Raw genomic sequence first — 10,746 nt, forward strand, 5'->3', positions numbered from 1 at the left:
ATGGAGACAGGCAAAAGCAAACGTATCAGAACTGCCATGTTGCAGGGCATGAACCTACTGCAGCACCATAGGTTCCGTGTACAGAGTTGTGTGCTTTATGCCCCTCAGTGGGTCATGTCTTAGCATATTTGATCCCTCTTGTCCTGATGAAGAAGAAGGTAGTTCCAGATCAAACATTTTGCAATGTTGCCAAAACCACAGAAAAATGGTCCAAAGGAACGTGTTGTTTTTTCCCTTGAAAAAGTCAATGCATTCATTGAAAAGTCAATGAATATAGTATAAGAGTAACTTGATTACATAATTATATCTGCTAGCTATTTTCTGCCTCCCCAATTGCCCTATATTAGTTTCCTGGGGCTACTATGACAAATGATCACAAACTAGGGAGGTTAAAACCACAGAAAGGTATTCTCTCAGGGTCCTGGAGGTAGAAGCCCAAAATCGAGGTGCTGGCAGGGCCACGGTCCCTCTTCCTGACTTCCAGTGCCTCCCAGCAATCTGTGTGTTCCTGGGTGTACAGCTGCATCTCTCCAGTCTCTGCCTCCCTCGTCACACAGCCCTCCAGCCCGTCTCTGTGCATCTTCTCTTCTGCTTATGAGGACACCAGTCACCAGATTTAGGGCTCATTGTATTCTAGTATGGCCTCACCTTAACCAATTACATTTGCAAAGGCACCTTTTAGACCGAGTAGAGCATCTGAACCTTTCCATGGTTTCAGAAGGAGCAGCACCAACTGGTCGCCCAGCAGAGCCCTGAGAAAGAACACACGAGAGGGTGATACAATGATGAGAGCAGGGTGAGTGACAGGACTGAGACCCAAAGGCCACCCCATTTGAGGAGGCGCAGTAAGAAGTTCTGGGTATCCGTAGGATGCCCAGAATCCAAGCAATGGGAGGAAGAACCTAAAACCAAACCTTGGTGATATGTGCCACCATTTTATAGGGTTGACTTTCTAAGGCTGGTATTCTGGGTATTCTAGAAGTATTGTTTCCTACTAGATTCTATGTCTGGAATTCCAGCAGGCTCAGCCACACCATGGTGCCTGGGGTCAAAGTAATCGATCAGCCAGGGTTTCCCTAGTCCCAGGCAAACGAAAGACACATTAACTGAACTTTACAAATCAATAAAGTATAACCCCATGAAAGTAACAAAACATTGATGTTAACAATTCATGAGTAACTAACATTTGCACACACTTTAAAGGTTGCACCACGGAGAAGACAGTTAATAAATTATGAACATTTAGGCACAGGTGAAACAGCTGTCTCAGCTTCCACAACTGCTGTTACCACTGCTCGAATTTGCTCCGGATCTTTAACATCTGGGCCCAGCACTCCTCCTCAGTGGCTTCTTGGAAGCTTGCAGCTTGCAGCTCTCAGTTAATTGCAGTAAACTGGCACTGATTGCCCCTAGGAAGGAATTTCATGGGTGCCTACGTAATGCTAATCCCAGAAAAACCCTTAGGTTTCCAAACCTCTGTTTTCAATGAAAAGGCTTTGGGTTTCACTAAGCTTTCTCTGTAAAATGCTCACAAGCATCCTCAAAGCAACCCTAGGTAACCCTAGTGGTGGAGTTGGGTCTAGGCTGCCCCCCAAGCCTGGTGTTTTAACATGTTACTCCACTGAATTTCCATTCGACCACAGGAAAAGTAATGCGCCCCCACGTTAAAGAAACTGGAATGTTGCCACTCTTCTCAGTCGCTTTCACACAGTGAGAAGGAAACTGGTGGTGGAACCCAGCCACAGGGCATTGCAGCAGGTCCATGGACCGGAAGAGCCCTATAGCCAGGCACCAGACTTTTTTGATAGCGGCTTCTGTTATTGTGGACCCTCCTGGCTGAAGCTGGCTTCTTGGGTCCACGTACCTCACTCTACGGGCTCCTTCAGCAAGAGGGGGGTAACCCATTAGCTCCTCCCTATCTCATTCCAGCATTCCTCACCCCATTCCAGCAACGGATGATAAGAGTTAACTTTTATTGGATGCTTGTCACATTCCAGGAACCCATCTAAGCATTTTCCAGGTGTATCTCATTAAGAGATGATACCTTGCTTAAAGCATGGCTTTGAGTCAGATTGCCTGAGTTCAAATCCTGCTGTACCACTGCCTAGCTGTGTGACCTTGGGCAAATTACTTAATCTCTCTGTGCCTTACTTAGCTTCTTCATCTGTAGGGTGAGCTAATTATAGCCACACCTTTACGGGATCATTGGGAGGATGAAATGAGCTCATAGAGGGGGCATATAGAACAGTGCGATTTGAGTATTAGCTATTAATAGTACATCTGATCGAAGACCGTTTATGATGGGGTGATGGGTTTTGGTTTACGTGATGTGGAGTTTTTCTCTTCGTGACATCTCAAGGGAGTGGAATTAGCATTCCGCTTTTTATCCATTTGCACAAAATGTGAAGAATTTTCAAATAGAACCTTTTCTTGAAAGACTCATGACCTAAATGAAATTTAATAACTAAAAACTAAATATAGTTCTTGTAGGCTATTTTGTTTCATGTTATGAATTTTAAAACACTACACAATTCGACAAGGATTATAACTACCATCTGTATTTCTCTGCCTTGATAATTAATTTAATGTTAGAAGTATTTGTGGGTTCAGAAAAGCATAGCTGTTTCCTAAGGTAATACTGCTAATGTATTCTCTTAGTATATGTATTAATCAACATTCTTTCCCTAATTATTTGTCTGAAAGTTCTTTTTTTGTCTGAAAGTTCTTAGTAATTATTTTTATATATGAAATGATAGCTCTCACAATCATATTAATTATTGCAGAATTTTACTCTGGCAGAAATAAATATATGTTTTACTTCATTTGACTGTGAGATCTAAGTGAATAAAGCACATGAAGAGATTTTTTACTTCAAGTTACATCTAGGATAAAACTCACCTGCATTTGAGTGTTCCAGTATCCCAATACCCCCACGTTAACAACAAATTCAAAGAATACGGGTTCCTTGTACAGATACTGTTACACTGATATTTTACAATGGCAAATAAATTCTTACACAGTCACTGTTCTGGAGCTCAGAGATGTCAGAAATGATACTGAAGCATTCATCGATCAGGGCTTCAAAGACCAAGCCAATCCGAGTAGGATCTTCTGGCGAAATACCAAGGCCCAGGTTTGATGTGTCTCTAATATATTAGAATAATCTATAGGCATGATGGATGATAGTTCAAACAATAAAGATACGGGAAAATGCTTATGACAGCCTCGGAGAACCTAACACAACAGGGTATTTCATTACATAAATGATGTGATTCAGGTTATTTCCATATGAACTCTCTAGACACTGAAGGACGGAGACCCCCTCTAGCCTGCCGGGTCAAAGAAGCGTGGCTTCAGAATCAGCACTGAGTGAAACGGAGAAGTCAATGAAATTCAAGAGGCAAAACTTAGCAGAGCTAAGAGAGAGGAAGCCAAAGCAGAATATGGGCAAGTGCATCAAAATCATCCCCTGGCATGGCAGGGAATCTACAGGCAACGTCTAAAGTTGATGAAACCAGAAACAATTTAAGGATATTCTTTAAAGATTCAACAATGGAAACCAACAAAAAAAACTAACAGTAACAACGTGAAAAATAAGAAGGGGAAGACGAGAATAGTGCAATAGTACTTTTTCATAGGCGGTACTAGATAGACATACCCTAAAATAAAAAAATTAGCAGGACGAGTGTTCTATTTAGAAATAGACAGCAATGACCCGAAACACTAGACAGAGGGTCACACGTGGTGGCCTCCGGCAGGAGGAAATGGACTAAGGCAGACACTATTGCTTCTTTTATAAGGCTTTCTGGCTGATCTTTTTAAATTCAAGTTTCATGTATTACCTGGACAGAAAACGTCAAATTAAACGGCTGATTGCATGAGAGACAGTTTTCCCCTAGGACGTTTTTGTCCGCATGGGCGATAAAGACGTTAGCTGGCGTGTGACTTCCTGTCTCTTCACCTGAGAGTCCCTTGAAGTGAACAGCCGCAGGCTGGGCTGGTGAGGTCCCGGCCGATTTCTTTCACGTCGGGGGGCGGGGCATCACTTCTGGACACTTCCATCCAGTGCGTCCTTCTACTTGCGTTGCTAACCGTGATTACTGCAAAAGGGGAAGACTTCCATTTTTATTTAAAACTCGGCAACCTTTCTCCAAAGACAGCACGGCACAACTGTTTCTCATTTACATTTCCTAGCTCCCTCTGTCACATAATGACTCGCTATTCTATGAAAACTCGCAATGTGAATGTAGAGGCTTCCGGAAGCCAAGCCTTGTTAAAGAACACAATGTCCTTCCTTGCCCCATAAGTCAAACCCTGATAAAGCTGCGTTAACATACCGATTAGTAATTTTTGCACCTTAAAATTTTTATATGGATTTAATACTATTTTCAGCTTTTGTTTAAGGAATATTTAATTCGGAAAGCTATGCAACGATAGGTAATTATAGCTCGACAAGAACACATATTGACACGTAGTTTAAAAGACCATGAAAGGTGCCTTGCGCTTGCAGTGCGTTTATCATTTAAACACAAAGAGAGATTTTAAGGTTGCCAATCAAATATTCATCAGAAGAGAGACTTCATGGAGGACCGCACGTCCTTGGGGCACTCAGGCAAAGGAGATGCTAAAAATAACGCAGGAGCAGGTTTGGCAGGCCTTGTTTAGGCAAAATTCCAAACACATCAAAAGAGACCTGATTTTTTTTTTTTTGAACGTTTCTCTAGCTGGAATGCAAAGGCAACAGCTTATAAGGGTCAAGTTTGGAGAAGAGGGTGGAGACCATAAACAGATGGGCAAGAAGTTTGAATTTCATTTCCCAATCCTTTCTTTAAACATCTTTTCTTAACGTGAATTGTCCTGCAGGATCTTCAACCCTTTAAATGGAGCCCAGGTCCCTCTTGCTGCTTCTAAGAAACTCATTTGCTCTAATGTGTAGGGACTGACTGTGTTAACCCTCCTGGGGGTGGGGGCTACATTTTGAACAGTCCACACAACGCAGCAGTAAAGGTTGAAACATGTATCCCCTGTCACACCAATAGGTAAATCACCTTTTCTCACAAAGAGTTTGACCAGGTTTAAGAAAGAAAATTTTGCAGCCCTTCCGGCAACTCCCCACCCAACCCCCCTACCTTGCAGAGAAAGGTCAATAGACCTCACATTTTAACATGCTTAGGGATTTTCTGGAATGCTACCACTGACCCGTCCCATTTCCTGAAACTCTGAGATTCTGATCCAGCCTCTGAAAGCTGTACTTTTCACCAGCACAATTCCGATGTAACCCATCCCCTGACCCACATTTGAAAATCACCGCATTGCACTGAGAGACTAAAGGAATACAGGAAGCTTCACTTCTGTCTGTTGCAGGGAAATCCACCAGGGCAGGGCCTGCTAAGAATGGTGTCAAGGACCAGCCAGGGTTCAGAGCAAGGAGGAGAGTAATGAAGGAAGACTCAGACGGATCTCCCTCCAGTACCAGGCGTTTACCCACACTGCCCAGTAAAATGAGCAACATATGCGGACTCAACATCGGCAGACTGGCAGAGGTCCTGCAGCCAATGGTCTTCTGTTTAATGTCATGGCCAGAACAGAAGACACGGCCTGGACGCCAAGTTATTTTGGCTTCAGATCTGAGTAAACAAAAAGTAGGTCAGTTGCAATATGCTCTCTACATTATCTGCATTCTCGGATGGGTATTGATGGACTGGGAGGTAAAAAACTGATCCTCAGGGTGACGCCTATGATGTTGGACGCCCATGTATGATACTTGCAGCTTTACGAAGGGTAAACATCCCACCAGAGAAGAGAGTAATGCTTGCCAGGAAAGAAGAGTAGAAGATTCTCATCAATAAGTCATAGGAAAAGATAATCAAAAGGATCCTGGGCTAACGCAAACATCTTTTCACTACCCCAGTACTCCCACATCCCTCTTCGACTTGGTAGTTGATCCAAATACTTTTCTGAGCATTTTTATGTCATATCATTGTAAGGTGTGGTTTTGTAAGAATTCCGCTTGACCAGGACGATCTTCCTGTAATAGAATCTACTAATATTAACTAAAGAGGTAAGGGAATTGACCTAAATACCCAAGTTAGGCACCAAAAAGTTATAACTTTGCATCGTCAGTACCCAGAGGATGCTGGGAGGTGCAGAGTTGAGGATTGCTTAGTGTCGAGTAAATAAAAGGTCAGGATGTAATGCAAGCTAAACTTAGTATTTTCTACGGCAGCGCTGTCCATAGGTGAACCACGAATATGCTAATATGAGCCCCATATGCGGTTTTCAACGTCCTAGTAGCCACATTAAAAGAGGTTAAAACAGCAGGTGAAATTAATGTGTACAGTATATCTTAGCACAATATAGCCAAAATATTATCATTGTAACATATAGTCAGTATTTTCAAACTATTCATATTTTGCACTCTCTTTTGTTAGACCAAGTTGCTGAAATGCAGTGTACGTTTCAAGCTGACAGCATGTCTCAATTTAGACTATTAGCCCCACTTCAAGTGCTTTAAAGCCCCATGTGGCTAGTGGCTGCCACACAGGGCGCCATGGTCCTAAGATCTCAAATGGGTAGAGAATTCAAATAGAAAAAAGCACTCACAGAATATATTATTTTGACATGCATCGCGTTACATTGATTATAGAGTATTATAAGCATCTGCAACTAAAGAAAAGCCACTGTGTATTCTCTTTAAAGGAAAATAGAGGGGTTTTTGTTCCAAATTAGAAAAAGGCATCCATTAGTTAATTTCTGCAGTGGAATCCTTCAATCCCATAGAATTTGAAGACCCATGCTTTGGGATAATGTGGGTCCTTTATAACTCTGAAAATAACATGAAAGCCGTGAGAGCAAAATATGACGGGGACAGGGTGGGAGAGAAGGAAAGGGGAAAGGAAGGAGGGAGGGGGCAGCAGGTCCCATCCCTGCGACAGAGAGGACAGAGGACCTGGAGCGGGGCTGGGGAGGGAACTTCATCTCCATTGCATTTTCACCAAGGACCAGCGCTGCTCCTGATCAGCGTATGCCTCCACGCAGCCTCACTGCCCCAGTTTGCAGTGACTTACTGCCCGGCTCTCTCTTTCCCATGTTCACAAGAGACGCATCTGAAGGGTCGTCTGCTCCTTCCGAGCAGCTCCCTGATGGATGCTGATCACCAGGGCCTGCCCCACACAGCAGCGGGGGCCGTGACCTCCAAAGGTCTTTGCGCCTCAAATGCCTCCTCCACTTTTCTGTTGGGAACATTCAGCCTCCTTAATATAAAATATGGAATCAAGAAATAAAGGAATAGATAAAGAAATCAAGACTCAATTGGATTAGCTGGAGTCAGTGAAACATTTATTGATGGAGACAGATGATGCAATCACTTAATAAGAGTAAACTAATAAAGGACCTCGAAACCCAGTGTGAGTCTGGGATTCAGGTCAGAGACGGATGGCGGGTCCAGGTAGGGGGCTGGGGCCGAAGGAAGAGGCTGTCACCTCACCTGGAGGGCCAAGGAGACTGTTTCAGAAGCGCTTTGTGGGGCGAGAGGCTGAAGGTCAATGGTAAGGACACTGAAAGATGTGGAAGCCAGAGAATTAAGGGGACATTCTCTTTCTTCCATGGAAGGGGCCATCTGGAGTTCCATCCCTGAACTTGATACACATTTAACCTCTGGTCCTTCCTTGTCCCTGGTACACAGAACCACCCCGGATCATCTCCTGGGGTCCCTTCGAGCTGACAGGACTGCTGCCCGTGTGAAGATGGATTATGCCCCCGCACGGACGCTGGGAGAGGCTCAGCATTCAGATGCACAGTGAAATCTGCTGGTTACAGTCCGCTGCCATTTTACTTCACTTTCTGTTCTTTCTTTAGTGTCAGCCTGCTACTCCCCGCTTAGGAAGAGAATCGGTGCTTCATGGGTGAGAGGAAAAGAGCTGGAAAGACGGCTTTCCAAGGACTTCTGCAGCCCAGTGAGACAGTTTCTCTTCTCCCTGATGCTGACGATGGCAGGCAAGCATGACCGGGCCACCGTGACCTTGAGATGAAGCTGCCTGGGATCGCGTAGTAGGGACCACAGTCACATCATACTCACACACTTTCAGGAATTTGTAAGGAATTAACGTTTCTTTTTAAAGGAGAGAAAAGAACAAGTCAAATGGTTTCTTCCTTCTCCAAGGGATTTTATGTTTATAGGCTTTTTATTTGTGTCCGAGATTCTTCTGCCTGGGAGGAGAAGGCGCTGAGGCTTTCCTTGTTATGTCCTTGTTTTCAGGAGAAAAACAGAAGCCTCCTTCCATCCGCCCAGAGGGAATCTCAGCGGCCCTGGTGTAGGTGCCTAGGCACTGAGGCTTCCTGTCCTTTTGGCCTTGACCTCTGCCTCCCAGGGCCTCCCTTCCAGGTACCCCGTCAGGGGGCAGCCAAGCACAAGCCACCCCCCCCGGAGCCCTGGCAGGCACCGGCAGTTACCTGACAACAATGACAGCCGTGCTGACAGGAGACAAAACAGCCGTGGAGCCCAGAGAGAGCAGCCCTTTCCAGAACCTACAAGCAGCAAAAGGCAGGAAGGCAAACGGCCCTTTTTATCAATGGCTTTTCATCCCCATTCATACCGCTCTCCTGAATCCCCAACTCCCAATTTCTATCATCGCCTGGTAAAAATAGCCTCCCATCGGAGAGTTTAATGACAGACACAGACAGTTATATGGAGAGAGTACTTGGGGAGACCCAGTAAGCAGCCCCCTCCCCTCCAGGGCAGAGTGCTCGGGAGTTAACCGACCCCAGCCTCCACCGGCGCACATGCTGTGTTCCAATCCCAGGGTGTTATTTTGACCACCTAGTGATCCTTAAATGTTGTGCACAAAGACGAACTGACAAGCAATTATCTTATTTTGCGTCATTCTAGCCACAATTCCACAGTAAGCAACCCTGGAGAGCCGGATGTACAAGCATCCTTCCTAACAATGCCCAGCATTTACTGAACCCTCACTCTGTTCTAGGTGCTGCTCTGGGCGCTGTACAGACACGTGTAACTTCCAAAACAATTTTATGAGAGCAATAATATTATCATCTCCACTCCACCGATGAGAAAACTGAGGCCCAGATGGGCTAATTGTCAAAGGTCATACATCTGTTAACTCCCTTCAGAGCCAGGATCTGAACTCCCTTCAGGAGGTGAACTCATGTTCTTAACCATTTGGTTACATGAAGATAAAAGGTGAGAGACCTTAGCAAATCCTAAGAGGGAGCCTGGGTGATAAGGCAGAAATGAAAATTACCCAACGGTAAGAGTCAGTGGATGAAAATTAATTATACTGAAGCCACCGAATAGAGTATGCTAAGAAAAACTTAACTCCCGTTAAGGTGGGGTTGTGTCATAATAAGAGAGGCGGATCAATCCCTTCCAGCAGAGCCCTGGAAAACCATGTCACTACCCACAGACCTGGGGGCATGTCAACGTCAGCCTACCGGGAAAATGACCCTTGGACGCCCTGTCATCCTCACCATTCTGATTCGAAAGGAAAAGCAGCATGGCCCTGTGAGTCTGCACGAACAGAACGACATGTGGAGTGAGATGACCGGAACTTAAGTCCTGGCTCGGCCGTCTGCAGTCTTTGTGACCTCAAAGAAATCAGCTCCATAAACATCTATTGTCTCGATCTTGCACCAAGTACTGATTCAGGAGCTGAGGAAGTAGGAATCACCAGAATCGACCATGTTCTGACAGGAGCTCGTGGGCTCATGGGACTGGGAAAATGGTGGATGGCGTCCCGCCTTCTCCTTACCTGGACAGGGAGGACTGACAGCAGCTTCTGCTGGGAGCATCACTCTAGATGGTGACCGTGCAAAGCACTTATAGGCTCCGTAATACATCGTGCAGAATTAAAGGTGACTAGTGCTAAAAATGAGCTCTCAAAATAATTCACAGATATTACCGTGCTTATTGCCCACGTGAACTGATCCCTACCAATCTCACCAACTTTATCGTCCTCTAGCTCCCTGCCCCTCTTTGTAGGCAGACAGGCTAAAAATATTCCTGCCTTAGGGGCTTGCACTGCCTGCAATGTACTTACCCCAGTTACCTGGGTGGTTCATGCTTTCATTTCATTCAGAGAAGTCTACTGGGAAGATCCAGGGCGGGCCTCCCTATTCACCCGATCTGAAATAGAGAGCATGTGTGCGTGTGCAGACACATGCATGCACACACATGCACATAATACACACGTGGACAGACACACTCAGATACATACATACATACACACAAGCATACATACACACACACACAAATCACTCTCTATTTCCTTATCCTGCTTTCTTTTTCTTCAGGGTACTAGTCTTCCTAAAATTACATTTTTACATGCTTGCTCACGTGTGTGACGCCACCCCCTGACCCAATGCAAGCCCAGTGAAGACAGGAACTCAGTCCTGTACAACGGTCTATTGTCAGTGCCCAGGACAACTCCTGACCCATAACGCAGCCCCATACATATTGGGACATAACTCACCTGCCATACGACTCACTTGCCTGAAGTGTAAAATTCAGTGGTTTCTAGTGGATTCCTAGTTTCGTGCGACCATCACCGCCATCCATGGTAGAGCATTTTCACGGCCTCACAAAGAAAACCCCTTTGCCACGAGCAGTCAACACTTCATTTCCCCCCAAAGGCCCTACCCGCCCCCAAGTCCTGCTAATCTACTTTCTGTTTCTGTAGCTTTGCCTGTCCCAGACATTTCAAAGAAATAGAATCGTACAATGCATGTTCT

Source organism: Phyllostomus hastatus, unplaced genomic scaffold (genome assembly GCF_019186645.2).
Source record: "Phyllostomus hastatus isolate PE091 unplaced genomic scaffold, TTU_PhHast_1.1 phas_contig_283, whole genome shotgun sequence".
In the NCBI taxonomy this organism is placed as follows: Eukaryota; Metazoa; Chordata; class Mammalia; order Chiroptera; family Phyllostomidae; genus Phyllostomus; species Phyllostomus hastatus.